Here is a 17,900-nt window from a genome sequence, read left to right as displayed (position 1 = left end):
CAAAGTCCTAAGGAAGCCATCCAGTAGACAGTAGACGCATCCCTCAGACTTATTTTGATTCTCTCTTGTTCAGTCAAAAATGATTAATTTAGGTTAAAAATGAGGTGCTGTTTCTGTTTGGTATTTTCAGTTGGGGTTAGTAGAGCTACTGTGGTTACTATTACATATGCAGGCATGTGGACAGGTAACTCTCGGATGTCTCAGTAGTTGTGTTCTGTTACATATATAAACAAGACATGGAATGTTAAGATCCAGGGAGTGACTGTGCTGTTGCAAAGTGTCAGTGGTGGAGAGTCACATGTCTGAGGAGCTGTGATTTTGATCACAAGTTCTTCTGCAGCTAGTCAGACGTATTCATAAACCAGCAGCATGACTGCATCTCCTATATTCAGAAAGTAAATATAATTTAAAGGGCATGGATAAATGTCATTTGTTAAAGGGACAGTGCACCCAAAAATTAAAATTATGTCATCAATTAAGCATCCTCGTTCCAAACGAGTTTCTTTATTCTGCTGAACAATGAAAAAGATATATTGAAGAAGAACCAAAACAGTTACTATTGTCTTTTAGTGTATGGATAAAAACCACAAACATTTCTCAAAATATCTCCTTTTTCTTTCCACAGAATAAAACAATGAACGATGACAGAATTTTCATTTTTAGGTACAATATCGGAAACTATGTATTTATTTATTTTACCTGGTCCAAGTTTCCTTATCTTGGGAATCAGTTCTTTGTATAAGGCAATATATCTGCAGAAAACACACACACACACACACACACACACACACACACACACACACACACACACAGACACACACACACACACACACACACACACACACACACACACACACACACACACACACAATAAATAAAAAAATAAGTTACATTTATTAGAATTTAGAATACAAAAAGAGAATGTTAATGCTGCTATGTTACCTACAGAATGTAGTGACACCAAAAGCAAATTAGCATATAATACATTAACAAGTCTATACTACTTGTGCATTACATTCTAGGTCTTCTGAAGCCATGTGGTTTGTATGAGTAATGGACTAAAATGTAAACTGATATTAAACTGATATTAATGCAATTGGTTTTTGCAAGGCAAGTTTCAATACGCTTATATTTAGGCTTTTATATATATTGACGAATGCACATACATAGATCACATCAAATATGGCCAGCAGAAGGTCATCCTTACTTGCTTGATGCATGAGAACAAACTTCACTGGTTTTTGTGAAAGCTCAAACGTTATTGCATGACACGCGAGAACAAATCTCATTGGTTCTCATGCCTCAAGCAAGCTTGTTTGAGCTTCTGTTTACCATATTTGATGTGCATATGGATCACAGTTTTTTAAATAAACTTCATGAAATTTCATAGTTTTGGTGAAATGGACTTTAAATGGAGGGACATAAATCGCTTAGGTTTCATAAAAAATATCTACGAGATATGAAGATGACGGATTTGGGTTTTGGTAATGCATTCATGTCCTTTTTGGAACTTGAAAACTCACTTTATATGGAAAAGAAGAGCATTAACATTGCTTTAAACATCTTTTGTGTTCCGCTGAAGAAAGTCATACAGGTTCTCAATGACACAAGGGTGAGTACATTTCTTTCTTTCTTTCTTTCTCTCTCATGCTTGGACTGTCTGTGATGCTGGAACAGGTATAGGGTATAGAACACTAATAGCTGATTTTGTTGAATACCTGCCCTAATGTGTTCAAGCTGATTTCTGGCACTGGGCCTTGTGGTCTCTCCCTGTCCCAGCCTTTGTCCTCTGCTTGTGCTGGTGTTAATAAGGCTTGAGGCACTTCCTCTCTGCCCCGCTGTCTGATTAGACTGACCTGCTGAGCGCCGCGCGCCTCGTTAGGACCTGCTTAACGACGTCTCCCATAGGGACCACTAATTAGCCAGGACTGTGTCGTGTTAGAGGGCTGGACAGGATAGGGTACCCTCTCAGCACCCCTAAAACTAAAACAGCTTCAGTGTCTCTCTCTTTAACCTACACACACACACACACACACACACACACACACACACACACACACACACACACACACACACACACACACACACTGTCTTGCCCAAGATCAGGCCTCAATTCTTTGCCTCTAATAACAAATGAGTTGCCGTTTCCTTTGTACAGAGTGAACGGGGCCAATCAAGGCCCTGAAGGGCCATAAAACTACTGATTCTCTCTCAGAGCTCCCGATGAGGCCTGTCAATTCAGATGGAGAGAGAGAGACAGAAAGACTCTGTGTGCATTATTAGTCTACACTAAGAAACAACAGACCACGTCAGAATCAACACAGTGTTTACACAATGGATTTACACAAGTTCCAATGGCATGCCAGCTGATCTCACACTTGTTGCATAAAATCTTCCTTGAAGTGACATTTTTTAGCATCAGTATTCTTATTTGTCATCATATGCTAAAATTGTTATTATAAGACAACGGCAGTATTTTTTCACATATTAGTAAGCATTGAATCAGGCTTGTTATTTTTAATTATTTCTTTCTCTCTTTTTTTATTTATTTAAGAAATAATAACAAAAGATCAAGCCAAACTATTTGGCATAATTGTAGCCCCCTCATATTTTTTACTTTGTGGTTAAAAAAAAGATTACATTCAGTTTTAAATTAGAAAAAAAAACCAGCTCATTACAGTAGAACGTGTATTGAAGTCACTGTGTATGAACTACATTTTAAATTCCTTTTCATATACTTTATTAATAGACATTATATAAAAAAATCAGCCTTATATCATTCACCCATTATAAATGACTTGAGCTCTAGATGGTAAAACATGTCCATATCCATTTTATTGATCCAGATCAATTATCCACTAAACATGTTATGTAAAGTTTATGCAATTCAAATAGATCTATACAAAAGAAGTGACAAAGTACATTAGTGCTCATTTTCTAACATACTGTATAGCTCAGAACAAAAGGACAACATAATTACACTGAGATTTAGAGGGTGCTTAAATATGGCGGTTGTCAAAACTTGCCCAGTTCTGGTTGGTTTTATGCCTCTTGTCGGGTGTAATTTTGACACCTGTAATTGTAGGGTGATGGTGTAGGCCTTACCCCTCCTCACAGTACACAAGAGCCATGCTCTGAAAGCAGTTGCGGTACTTGATCTCCCCTGGAATGAGCTGAGGACCCTGAATAAGGCTTTTAGCGACATCGAAAGGAATGTTCACACAGGACAAGACCGTTCCTGACACCAAACCGATAGCAAACCTCCTCATGAATTCCAGTCGAGGATCCTGGCATACAGACAGAGAGATAAACTCAAAGTAAAGAGAGTGAGAGCTCTGCTATAGCATGGGAACTTTCTGGAGTTTGTTTCTAAGATGATTAATGATGATCAACACACATTTCCTTTATTTGAAGGGCACAAACAATGCTTTACTTTAATGTTTGCTGAAGATGTTAAAGAAATATTCTGTAAAGTTAAAATAAAATTGTGACATTACATTTGTAAAATAAAGTGGTGTGAAAGTCTAAACGTTTACGAATATTTTACAAGTTAAAGTCAGCACTTTTGGGATGATTGTTTTGACTCGTCCTTAAAAAAGAAAAAAATATGGTGAGACACTTAAAATGGAAGTAATTTTTGAAGCATTCAAAAGCAGAAATACAACTGGTTTTAACTTTACAAAGGAAAGGTTAATAAGTGATTTTGTTCACACTAAAATCATTTTAACACAGATAGTTTATTGCTACATTATTGAAGCATTGATTTAACTTTACAAATTGGCCCCATTACCTTTCATAACTGCCTCACTGTACCCCTTTGATACTAAATAAATTGCTGAAATAAGTGCTGTCGATTGCACTTAACTGGACTTTTCCTTGATGATAAAACAATAACTGTTTGATGAGAGTTTTACTGGCAGAGCCATAATATTCAAAATTATGAAATAACGAGATAGTTGATCCGAAAATACAAATTAAGGAACACAGAAACAATGTAGGTAGATAAAGGAGCTAATAATTTTTTTTTATCTTGATAAGGAGAGATGAAAATATGTATGAAAAAATGCAAGCAAGTGATCGAGCAATGAAGGACTAAAGAAAGAAGTGAAAGAAAGGGGGCACAATGTCAAGGATGTAATGGCAAAGCTGAAATAAAACCTTGTCAAGGTCAGTTTATGGTAGCAGGGCACAGATTAGAGTTTCATGAGAAGAGCAAGGCTTTACTATTGGCTGAAGCAGGTCACATGACCAAGGGCAAACTTTGGGAGAGGATTTATAAACAGAGTTCACACAGACAGACTGGAAGGCATATGGGGACAATTTGGATAATTGGGCTGTGACTCGACACTAGTGTATTACTGTACCAAAGGAAGCCTGAACCAGCACAGCTCTGACGTCTAATTGGCCAGAGTATTTTTTACAAATGACAGCAGCTCAGCAGTGACACGCAACATCGACAGCTAAACCTGAATATCGCATTGTAGGGGAGGAGCATCAATGTGTGACAACAGCGCTCCGCCTTATGTATGGTTTCCACATGAAACACTCCCTTCAACACCATTACATCTGCAGCACACTTTCTTGATGTTCACAGAAAAGAGTCGCTGGATTCATAGCGAATGCTCCTTATATCTTGGAGCCTGTGCAGAATTTGGTTTGATACCCCTGGAGAAGGATCATTAATTTGGATCCTAATCCCAAGTGAGTGATTGGCTTCTTTGAAAATACTAAAGAAAAGCAGATGCTCCACTTAAAATCTGAATCAACCCAGTCGAGCTCTGCCCTTTTGCATCATTGAGTGCTGGTTGTTTGGCTTCTCAGGCAATGACGATCTTAGCACCAGAAGAAGGGGGAATACTAATCTTCAGTAGGACTTCAACTGTAACTCTCCCCTCCCAAAAAATACCTCAGTCTGCTTCCAATTAGTTCATTTGAGTAAATCTAATGCTCCAGTTTATACATGTGGAGCAGGCGTATGGTAACATTTCCATTAAACAAAATTAACTTTTGTTTAGGAGTTAAGCCCTGCCGGATGTGTAATCGGAACCTTTGAGGATGTGATGGAGAGCAAACAGGGAAGGTATTAGTGAGGTTTATATTAGCAGCTCCTCTCCTTCTCTCTCACTCTCAGTTAATGTGCATGATTGACCCCTCCTTTAATTTGCTTAGCTACATGTTCAGTCATCAGCCTGTAAATAGATATATACTATATATATATATATATATATATATATATATATATATATATATATATATATGTATATATATATATATATATATATATATATATATAAAAACTCTGGCTTTCGTACCACTTTTAGACAAATGTTCTACGAGATGAACAACACCTTACAATCACTGTAGTTTTCGACCTGTATGATGTAAATACATGTGAAAGATAAATGTGGGCCTTTATGTTTCATAACTAACTAAATGAAATAAAGGAAAATATTTTTCTTACACATTTACAATAAAAAAAAAAGCTCTCGAGGGAGTTGACTGCTGCGATGCGAGCCTTTGCTTTACGCTCAGAAGGCTCTCTTTGAGGAGACAGCTTTCACTGGCGTTTCTCGCGGTGCCAGCTGCGATTTCGCCGAGGCGGAGCGGTGGTTGTGCTCACGGGATTCGCTTTCGGATCTGCTGGAAGGAATGTAAGACGGGCAAGTCCCTATCTTCTTTCTGAGCCACCAGATCCGGCGCCCACTCTCGGGGGTCAGAAGCCCGCGTTTGCAGTACTTTCTCTCCAATGAGAGGGTGCGACGCGCTGCCTGTCTTTCTCAGAGGAGATTGATGTGGAAAGGCGTCGATGAGCTTGCCAGTTGCACAAGCACCAGTCACACAAGCATATTATGCCTTATATTAACATAAGCAGCATTAATGAAGAGTGGAGCTCATACAGTTAGCTCTCGGGGGGCTGATTGTGCTTTTCTCGCTGTTAAGCGCTCCACTCTCATCGGGCACGCTCCGAGGAGTGTGTCCGTGCATTCGATCTTGCAGTTGCGGTCGTGCTGTTGCTGAGGCACTGCGGCGATCGCGATCACAGGAATTGCACATGATTTGGCGAAAGGGTTGGAGACGACTCATCCTATCTCCACCCGTGTTCACTAAATCTAGAGCTCGTTCTCGAGGCTTGGAAACCAGCGCTGCGGTTTCCTTGTCCTCGGAGGCAGAGCTCGCTGCAGCATCCATCTTTCTCTGAGGAGATTGATGTTGTTTGTGTGACTGAGTAGCATAAAAAAAATAAATAAAAAAAGACATGCCCGCTGCCGAGGCAATGCGTGTATTACATTGTTTCATTTTTATGTGAGTTTTTTCTACACCAGACCGTGTTGACTCGTCTGGTTGCTGACTACATTTAATTCTAAGGAATAAAATGACATATTTATCTGACTATGGGAAGTAAGATGTACAGGGGCTCTAGGGATATATTTTCTTGTGTGAGAACACGTGTGTACTGCTCTTCCTCTGAGGAGGTTGAGGTGGTCAGGGGCTGCTGGGCGGAGCAGTCCCAACCCTGTTCAAGCCCCTCATGCCTGGGAGGTTTCCAGAGCAGCTAGTTCGGCCGTATCCTGCCGGTGCGCCGCTTCAGGGCACCGAGCTAATTGCTCTGATGCCACAAGAGATCGGTCTTGAGAGGCTGATTCCCTTAGTAGACGATTTGGCAGTGTGAAAACTACTGCCAAATGTGTCTCAGTGGGAAACGTAGCGGTGCTAAGAGGCTCGCGACCTCCTGGGAGGTTTCCAGAGCAGCTAGTTCAGCCATATCCTGCTGGTGCGCTGCTTCAGAGCACCGAGCTAATTGCTCTGAAGCCACAAGAGATCGGTCTTGAGAGGCTTATTCCCTTAGTAGACGATTTGGCAGCGTGAAAACTACTACCAAATGTGTCTTAGTGGGTCCTGCACACTGAGGCCACAGAATCCAGTTCTGGTGGGCCCCAAGCAGGCTCTGGTAATGGAACAGAAGTAGACTCTCTGAGGACGGAGACCATCGAGGTGGTCCCTCCTTGGGTTGCAGAGTCCGGGTCCTACAGCCGGTACTTCACTGTTCCGAGGAAGGATGAGGTGTTGTGTCCTTTTCTAGATCTGTGCTTTTTGAATCGCTCAGTCAGGGACTGAAGTTTAGCACGCCTGCACAGGCCAAGTCCGAGGACTGGTGTGTCACGATCTATCAAAAGATGCACTTATCTCCATCCTTCTTCATCGGAAGTTCCTGAGGTTTGCTTTTGGGGGCAAAAGCCTACCAATACGGATCTTCCACTGGCCTTGCACTCTCACCCCACACTTTCCCGACTCAACCACATTGACGATTGGTTGATATTAGCTCAATCTGAGCAGATGACGGTTCGGCACCGAGGTGTCGTTTTCACTCACATGAAAGAGCTGGGGTTAAGACTTAACGCCAAGAAAAGTGTGCTTTCTCCAGTTCAGAGAACCACTTATCTGGGTATGGTGTGGGATTCGACCACGATGCAGGCACGTATGTTACCTGCTCGGATCGAGTCGATCCTCACTGCAGTCGTGAGAGTGAGAGAAGGCCGGTCACTCACTGTCAAGCAGTCACGGAGATTGCTGGGTCTGATGGCAGCTGCGTCCAACGTGAATACTATTGGCCTGCTGTACATGAGACCCCTACAGTGGTGGCTCAAGACCAAGGGGTTCTCCCTGAAGGGAAACCCATTAACATGCTAAAAGTCACGCGGCGCTGCCTACATGCCTTGGATATGTGGAGGAAGCCTTGGTTCTTGTCTCAGTGCCCGGTGCTGGGAGCTCCTTGTCGCTGCGTGATGCTAGCGACAGATGCGCCCTCACCGGCTGGGGTGCGGTCATGAGTGGCCACCCTGCCCACGCTCTGTGGAGTGGTCGCCATCTGACATGGCACATCATCTGCCTGGAGATGCTGGCCGTGCTTCGTGCACTTTGTTATTTTCTCCCAGACCTAAGAGGTCACCATGTGTTGGTGCGCACCGACAACACAGCGGTGGTCTCTTACATCAACCACCAGTGAGGAAACTGTATGCCTTGAAGTGGAAGCTTTTCACTTCTTGGTGCGGAGACCGCCAGCTCGACCCAGTTAACTGCCCGGATGGTACAGTGCTGGATTTCCTGCAGGCTCTCTGCAGGGTTGACCCACTCCACCCTGAAGGTCTATGTGGCGGCCATGATGGCCTCCCGCGCCCCTCTCGGTGGCCAGTCAGTGGGCAGGAACTCTCTGGTTACATGTTTCCTCCATGGTGCGCTGAGGCTGAGGTCTCCGGCCAGAAGAAGCTTATGCTAAGTGGTGATCAGGATGCTATCCTAAGCCTCGAGTCCTCTGATCTCCCCTCTCCTGGGGGTCAAGACTCACTCCTTCTGAAGTTTGGTCATTGGACGGGTTGTCCCCGATTTCTGTCAGGCTCCTTCTCCTTCTCTTGCTTTAACTGTGCTCTTCCACACTAGGCAGAGATTTGAAAGTCTGGTGGCGTGGGCATTCTCGTTCCCCATTCGTTCTCGACGCAGCTCGAGTTCCTGAAGAGGAACGTCTAAGGTTACGTATGTAACCCTGATTCCTCAAAGGAAAGAGATGCTGCGTCGCAGTGCCACACTTCCGGCATCTCTGGCCAGCACTTGCTTCATCCTTTGAGGCTGATTACCGGCTTCGCCGCTCATGCTTTTATGGTTCCTGGTCTCTGACGTCACCCGCCTATGATGTCTCGCCCTTCCATTGGACTGATTATACACGTTATTCAGAAACGTCACGCTGGACGCGTTCCCACATTCGTTCTCGACGCAGCGTCTAGTTCCTTCGAGGAACCAGGGTTACATACGTAACCTTAGACGTTCTCATAGGTGACCCTAAATGAGAACAAGTTACAAAATTCCAAGAGGAAAAAAGTAGTTTAATCAAAAAAAGAAAAAAAAAATATAATAATAAAAAAAATAATAATAATAACAAAAAATAAAAAAAGAATGTGGGTCAAATTGACACCAACACAATAGAAGGGTTAATTCAGCCAAGAGGTCATGCCATGATGTATCGATCTTCTGTTTGGACACGTCTTCTGAACCCTGAAATGCAGAGAAATTAAAAATGTCTTCAGATAAAGTCAATAGAACAAAAAGTGTATATGTATAGGCATTGATGTTTGCCTACAAAACTACCACTGGCACTGCACCCATTTTCCTAAATTTGTTACTTCAGACTTATGTGCCCTCTAGAAGCTTGCGTTCTGCAAGTGAACGTTGCTTGATTGTGCCATCCCAAAGAAGCACAAAGTCACTTTTACGGACTTTTAAATTAAATGTTCCCTCCTGGTGGAATGACCTCCCCAACTCAATCCGAGCAGCTGAGTCCTTAGCCATCTTCAAGAATCGGCTTAAAACACATCTCTTCCATCTTTATTTGACTCTCTAACTTTAGCACTCACTATTCTAATTCTATTCTTAAAAAAAAAAAAATAAAGCTACATTTCTAATCTTTTTGTATTCTATTTTCTTTTCATTTATTATGCAATTATATGTGTGTGTGTGTGTGTGTATATATATATGTATATATATAAGACCTCTAACACTAGCTTGCTCTATTCTTTCCTATTCTATCTGTTTTCTTTTTATTTATTATATTATTTAAAAGCCCTTGCTACGTGTACTGTGTTAACCTAACTGAGACTTGTTATAGCACTTATATATCATTGCTGTTTTTGTTGTTTTTGATTGCTTCCACTGTCCTCATTTGTAAGTCGCTATGGATAAAAGCGTCTGCTAAATGAATAAATGAAGAAATATATATATATATATAAGATAATAAGATATATGGTTTTGTATAAACAGTTAAAATCTGCTGTTTTGGACCCTTTTGACTTTCAGTGTATGGACAAATCAATCAAAATATTCTTCAAAAGATCTTTTCAGATGCAAAAAAAAAAAAATAGAAATAAAAATAAAAATAAAAATAAAAACTTTCATTTTTAGGTGAACTATTCCAAAATCTATTTTGGGTGACACTGAAACTAACATACAGGACTGGCAGGTATGGCATCTTTAACGTTGAAGTAGAAACCAAAGTAGATCATGTTGAAAATGCCATGCCGTCCTAGGGTGGAGGTCAGGCCCTTATTAAGCCCGAGGAGACTGAAGCCATCTGTGTTTATAATCATTATGGCCTGTGCAAATGAAGAGGGTTGCTGCAAGGAGAAACAGAGACCAAAAATATTAGGATCCTCAAAATGAATGACTAAGACATTTTGTAAAAAGTCAAAGACAAAAGCAATACCAAGATGACAATTAATGGCTGTAGTCTCTTACCACTTTGAATCCATGTTGGCCTGTAGGCACACTTTCACCACTTCAAATGGATTTACAACCAGTGCCTCGGTTAACCCTGACCCCAGGCCAGCCACAGAGAGAGCTTAGCATATTGAAGCAGGCAGAATTACATTACAAGAGAACATGACGCCACAATACAAAAGAGAAACACAAAGACTATAAAGAAAGTCGCTCTGTGTTTAATTCAGAAAATACTTTTTTAGATGACCAGTCAACACTTAAGAGATGCCACACAAATCCCATAACTCAAAGGAACAATGCTACTGTGACACTTGGCCTTTTAGAAACGTGTATGTCCAGATGCAGTGCTTGACTTTAACCCACAAATGGATGATTGAAACTGCCACCATCAATCTTCCTAAGAGGTTAGAAAGAAAACATCGACAGGAAATCAAAGATGAATGAACTGGCTCAATCAGAATGACTGGGACAAAGATAACTTACTTCATATGTTGCAATAACAGCTCAACACAACTGTATGATGGAGCTAAAGGTTTCACAATTTCATACTAGCTGAACAGAGAAACATTGGCCGCATAATTCCCCAAATTAACAGCATGTTAATGTGTTCATGTTGGCATAGTTTATGTCTTTTCATGAAAAATGTAATTTCAGTTTAATAATTTGGCATGCCATATTTATTTGGTGTGCATTTTTCACTGACTACAATGTCTGACTGCAGTGTCAGACTGTATCAGGCACAGATTTAGTAAAACGTATAAACATTTTTTCAGTTTAAATGTGTATCAAACATTTTCAGTGCCTTAAAGACTGTTTTTTTTTCTGTAAAGCCTCTTATTCTCACCAAGGCTGTTTTTTAATACAGTAAAACAAAAATACAGTATATTATTTGAATATATTTTAAAATAGAATTTATTCCTTTGATTGTCAGGATCATGGACCTGTTTTGTTGTGTTTTGCCGTCTCTGTTCCTGGTTTTCCTTATATAGATTTTTTCCTGTCCTCGTTTAGTTTAATTATGATTCCTAGTACCTGTGTTTGTAGCACCTTTGTCAGTTAAGTATCCCCAGTGTTTAAGTCCTTGCCTTTGTGTTCTGTGTTCGTTGGTTCTACTTGTTATGTTTGAATGTTTCCTGCCGTCTCCAGTGTGGATGTACCCTGTGTTTTGTTTACTCATGCCTCCTGTGTGCTTCCTAGATAGCGAATTGTGACAGTGATGATAATCTTATTATGAACATTATATCTTATTATAATGAAAACAGTAACTGCTTATTATTTTTATGGAAATGGTGATAAATTTTTTTTCAGGATTCTATGAATAATAGACAGCTCAAAAGAAGAGCATTTGTTTGAAACTGAAAAAAGATGAGTACTTGAATATTTATTATAGCTGATAGTGATTATTTATATGAAATTTTATACAATTATTATTTTACATATCATTTACAACTAAATCAGGTTTTCTTCTCATTGTCAGTGAATCGGTAATATATTTCAGTATTTTCAGATTACAATCACTTAATCATCATAAGTGTGTGTCTTTATCTTGTTATCGACAATAAAGAATAACATTAATCAACAAACATTTCCATCAGTAATTTTGAGGAAGATTAACACTGCTAAATGGACAAATAAAATATGTAGTAGGCTTTTATTCTTATGATTTGTAGCTCTCCATTCAAGCACTTGACCTGTATGTCTGCAGGCTTCAGGCCTACTTGGAGAGTGACAAAGGAGATCTTTGAGTGTGTTTGCATAAGGTGAGCTGGGGATAGTCCACACCCAAACCCTCGATTAATGTGAAATTGTGTGTGTGTTGATTACACTTGCACATTTTGTCTTTTTGTGTGTGTGTATGCGTAGCCATGTATACAAGCTTGTGCATACACTGCAAGACAGTGTGAGAGCCTCATTACTCATTTTCTGTCTGAAAACCGGACATCTCTTTGACCGTGTTTACAGAGCCAGCCATGCGCTCTTTCATTTTTTATTTGTCATATTACTGCATGTCTTCATCAATCATACTGAGTCGTTTCACCTGGGGGGCGGAGCCACAGCTCAATCGCTCTGTTGAATTCACTTACGGGCTTGGAAATGATCTCACTCCACCTCCTGCCTCTCACACACTCCGTACATCAATCTTCCCAGAGCCTGTGGGCTCTGTGCAGATTGACATCTCTAGCTAGAGAGGGCGGAGATAGGTGTGATTGATAATTCAGGTGAATGTTTTGCCCATTCTTGACTGTTCGACGAGGCAGTGGATGTGAGTTCCGCTGCTGGGCTCATTCGTGAAGCCTGATGCCACTGATAGACTGCTGTCAAAGTAATGTCAAAGCTATCTTTCACATGCCTTGCTGAGCCGCATTCGTCTCGATTACAGTTAGTTCCCGCTGCCAGCACGCCATGTAATGAGGAGAGTGTTTCGCTTGACTGTGAATATGATTGTGTGTATAGTATCAATGACAGTGTGTGTGTATATATCTCGCCTGTATCAGATGACTTACCATGCCGGGTGATAAAGAAGAAAGCTCAACAGCTTCTTTTACTGCTCAAAATGTTAAAAAAAACTGCAAAGAAGATCAGGACAACCTGTCAGGAAGTGTTTTCAGACGCAACATGCATTCACATATATGCATACAGACAAGATGAATGCTCACACCCTAAGCAAACAAAGCTCAACTGTAGTGAATGAGAACACTCAAGCTGTCAACATGACACTGAGCAAACACAAATACACACATAGATGACTATTAGGATGATGTATAATTCTTTATAATTAGTAAAGATTTGCTCAGCTTGACAGATATTAGATAATAAAACATTGGAGGAATGATGGAGGCCTGTTAATAGGTTTAAATCAACAGAAGCGGAGCATCATGGATTCATGTTGAATGAATAGAAAATTCTCTCATAATTTACTCAACCTCATGTCCTTACAAATCTGTATGATTTATTCTGCGTTACACAAAAGAAATTCAGAAAAATATCCTGGCTACTCTTTTCAGTATAAAGTGAATGAATAATGATTTGGGGCATCAAGCTCTAAATTGACAAATGTAGCACCATAAATCTCATGCACTATCTAAGTCTAAGTCTTCCTAAGTTATACAATAGTGATGAATAGACCAGAATTCAAATAGTTAAAAACAGAAAATCTTAACATACACCCTAGGGCAAAAGGGCAAAAACTGTACCTTAAAAGGTTCATATTAACTTGTGGCAGTTTATTCTTCATTTTCATTGAATAAAAGCTTACATTTTGGTCTGTTGGACACACAACCATACTACACTTTTAAAAATAAAGGTTGTTTATTAGCATTTATGATTCCATGAAGAACCTTTAATATTTCCATGGAAAGGTTCCATTATACAAAAGGTTAAGTGGAAAAGGCTTATTTAGAGTGTTAAAATGTTCTTCAAACTAAAAAGAAAATGGATATTTTAAGAACTGTTCACATGGTTCTTCTATGGCATCTCTGTGAAAACGTCCTTTTGAAACCTTTCTTTTAAAGAGTGCATGGCCTAAGGAAACTTAGATTTAGCCACACGAGTTGCAGAGTATAGACTACATTTCTGATGCTTTTGAGCCCTTTTGGAAACTTAAAGGGATAGTTCACCCAAAAATCTAAATTATGTCATTAATAACTCACCCTCATGTCGTTCCAGACCAGTAAGACCTCCATTCATCTTCGGAACACAGTTTAAGATATTTTAGATTTAGTCCGAGAGCTCTCAGTCCCTCCATTGAAACTGTGTGTACAGTATACTGTCCATGTCCAGAAAGTTAAAAAAAACATCATCAAAGTAGTCCATGTGACATCAGAGGGTCAGTTAGAATTTTTTGAAGCATCGAAAATACATTTTGGTCCAAAAATAGCAAAAACTTCGACTTTATTTAGCATTGTTTTCTCTTCCGTGTCTGTTGTGAGAGAGTTCAAAACAAAGCATTTTGTCATATCTGGTTCGCGAACGAATCATTCAATGTAACCAGATCTTTTTGAACCAATTCACCAAATCGAACTGAATCATTTTAAATGGTTCGCGTCTCCAGTAAGCATTAATCCACAAATGACTTAAGCTGTTATCTTTTTTTTAATGTGGCTAACACTCCCTCTGAGTTCAAACAAACCAATATCCCAGAGTAATTCATTTACTCAAACAGTACACTGACTGAACTGATGTGAAGAGAGAACTGAAGATGAACACCGAGCCGAGCCAGATATTGACTAGTTCACGAGTCAAGAACCGTTTCTGTCAGATGCGTACGATTCGAGAACCGAGGAGCTGATGATACTGCGCATGTGTGATTCAGTGTGGAGCAGACTGACATACAGAGCGTCTGAACTGAACTGATTCTTTTGGTGATTGATTGTGAACTGATTTTGTGCTAATGTTATGAGCCCAGGTAAGGCTTGAAGGCTTGAATCAAGGGTAATCATCGCCAGTGACGCCAATGACGCCATTACGTCGAGTGCAAAAGAAACGGTGAACCATTTTCTTCAACCGGTTTATTGAATCGAACTGTCCGAAAGAACTACTGGTGATCCGAAAACCGATGCAACCGGTTCTTGACTCGTGAACGAGTCATTATCTGGCTCGGCTCGGTGTTCATCTTCAGTTTTCTCTTCACAGCAGTTCAGTCTGTGTACTGTTTGAGTAAATGAATTACTCCGGGATTTTGGTTTGTTTTAACTCAGAGGGATTGTCAGCCACATTAAAAAAGTTAACAGCTTAAGTCATTTGTGGATTGATGCGTATTGGAGACGCGAACCGTTTAAAACGATTCAGTTCGATTTGGTGAACTGGTTCAAAAAGATCCAGTTACATCAAATGATTCATTCGCGAACCGGATATGACAAACTGCTTTGTTTTGAACTCTCTCACAACAGACACGGAAGAGAAGACAATACTGAATAAAGTCGTAGTTTTTTATATTTTTGGACCAAAATGTATTTTCGATGCTTCAAAATATTCTAACTGACCCTCTGATGTCACATGGACTACTTTGATGATGTTTTTCTGTTCTCATTTGTAAGTCGCTTTGGATAAAAGCGTCTGCTAAATGATTAAATGTAAATGTAAATGTAAATGTTTTTCTTACCTTTCTGGACATGGACAGTATACCGTACACACAGTTTCAATGGAGGGACTGAGAGCTCTCGGACTAAATCTAAAATATCTTAAACTGTGTTCCGAAGATAAATGGAGGTCTTACTGGTTTGGAACGACATTAATGACATAATTTTGATTTTTGGGTGAACTATCCCTTTAAAAGCTCTAATCCACATTCACTGGAAGAAAGTCACAAGAATATTATTGAAAATTTCTCTTTTTGTGCTCCACGTAGGAAAGAAAGTCAAATGGGTAGAATGACATGATTTTCACATGAATTTTCATGTGAATTTTCATGTGATCAAGTCCTTTATGGTAAAGGCTAAAGCATGTTGAGTCTACAAATCCAAAGCTTTCCAATAATGGAATTATACCCCTTCCAGATGTTTTTAAGATTGGAAAAGTAAGACATTAATGTGCTCGGTTTCCTTTCAGACAACCTGAGTGCTCATCTAAACTCAAGAGTATATATATGTACTGTTTATATATGATACTGAAGTGAGGCCGGTAGCAATCTTTGGCCATATAGGTCAATATTGGGAGTTCTCAACAGCAAACACATGTGGCATGACGACAAACATAGAGAGAGGCTGAGTATTTTTGATCCTCCTGGCTAAAGCCGGTACTCTGAGGACATATGTATGTGGTCTCCGTGTATGCTTACACTCAGAAGGCCAGGTTGCAAAGATCAGATCGTGTATGGTTTAAGTGATGAGTTTAAGCTCAAATCAGATGTGATTCCTGTTACCTTCACTGCTCTCTTTGGGGTCTTGGCCAAAATAGGGAGAAGGATTCGCTTGTAGAAGCCAAACACTCTGTTGAGGAAAAGGCATCGCTCATTAGGTTTGAAACACTTAATAAATAAATGAAGATTTATGTACGAGCCACATTTAAGCGTCTATTTGGCCAATTATGTGTGCAGTAATGAAACAACAAAAACAATTTGCATCTCATATAAAATTAATTTCAATATGGAATAACACTGATATGGTAAACATCAAGGCTAGGCTGTATGGGTGATTTGCTCCAATATGTACTTTAACTAATTATGTTCTAACCTCTTACCACTTGATTTTAACATAATTACAAAAAAATGATTGAAACTGTGACACTCAAGAATACCATAACAAGTAAATATTTTTATTCCATTTTCTAAATTTTTACAAATAAGAAAGTAAGAAAGTAAGTGAGTAAGTAAGTAAAAACATGTTTTAAAATACATTTAGACATTTTGGTAGCAAGCAAAAAAATACAAAAAAATAAAAAATAAAATAAAAATAAATAAATAAAATCAAATAAAAATGGTCACCTTATATTAAAGGAAAAGCTAAAGCTAAACAAAATTTTATATGATCTGAGGTTGATGATACATTTTGAAGGTTAAGCACGTACTTGGAAAAAAGCTGATCAAGCAGGCAGTGAAAATGCTGAAACAGTACATATGCAGTGTGAATATAGCATGGAAAAATATTCACTGCATCAATAAATGGAGCATTGTGAAAGCATAATGGAAGACCAAGACACAGATAATGCAACAAATATATATATATATTTTCAAATATTAAAAATAAATAAATAAATACTACTACATCTACTGCTACTACTAATTTAAACTTAAACTTAATATCTAAATCTAAAATATTTAATTAATTGATTGACTGATTGATTGATGCAGCTGAATTATTGGAAGAATCTTGACTGAATTTGTGTTTAGGCTTAATCCTAATTGGTGCAACCTATCTAAAGTGTCAAAACTTGCTTAAAGAGGTGGTTCAGTGTTTTTTTCTAGGCTTGATTGTGTTAAAAGGGTGCAGTCTAATGTGTTTTTTAAAAATGCATTATTTTTCACATAATTTATATTTATTCCACACTACTCTGTTTCTTCTCTGAGAAACGCATTGATCATGTCCTTATTTTATGTAGCTCCTTCTTCAGAAATAGGCGATGGCCTCCGATTGGCAGTGTTGGTAAAGTTCACTTTCTACATGAACTAGTTCAAAGTTCAATTCACAAATTTTTAAATGAACTAGTTCAGTTCATAGTTCAAACTACAAAAATTTTGAACTAAAGTTCACAGTTCCAAAAATGAACTAGTTCATAGTTCTTTTTTTCCATATGTTGCTGCGAGCTATTATTTTTCAAAATTATTGCCACAGCCCATATAGAATCACAGACAGCAATTATTTTATCAGTTTTAACAATGAAGCTATGCGTCAGATTTCATCTTCATATCCAATTTTGAATCCTTATCCAACCAGGGTTTACATTAGCATTGAGGGGACAGCATTTCCCCATTGTTGCTTTAATGCTTTGTCTCCCATTCTCACCGACCTTGTCATAAACATCATAAAATTCTTTTAAATGATCATACGCCTTCTTGCTACATGCTGCTGTCGTTTGCTGTTTTTTTTTTTTGATGACGCGTCACGCATGCGGCGGACGGCGGTGCGACACTGGTGGCTGGTGTTGCCAGATTGGGTTTTTTCCGCTACATATTAAGACCCGTTTACGGTGTGTTTTAGCCG

The 17,900-nt window shown here is 39.2% G+C and overlaps 1 pseudogene; it reads right to left on the bottom strand.

Annotated features, from left to right (window-relative positions):
* Positions 1 to 344: 344 nt before the first annotated feature.
* LOC132111931 (mitochondrial 2-oxodicarboxylate carrier-like) overlaps positions 345 to 17,900 on the bottom strand; it is a 33,381-nt pseudogene continuing 15,825 nt past the window's right edge.

Source organism: Carassius carassius, chromosome 31 (assembly GCF_963082965.1).
Source record: "Carassius carassius chromosome 31, fCarCar2.1, whole genome shotgun sequence".
NCBI lineage: Eukaryota > Metazoa > Chordata > Actinopteri > Cypriniformes > Cyprinidae > Carassius > Carassius carassius.
The sequence above is the reverse complement of the archived record's forward strand: the minus strand, read 5'-3'. Positions and strand labels throughout refer to the sequence as shown.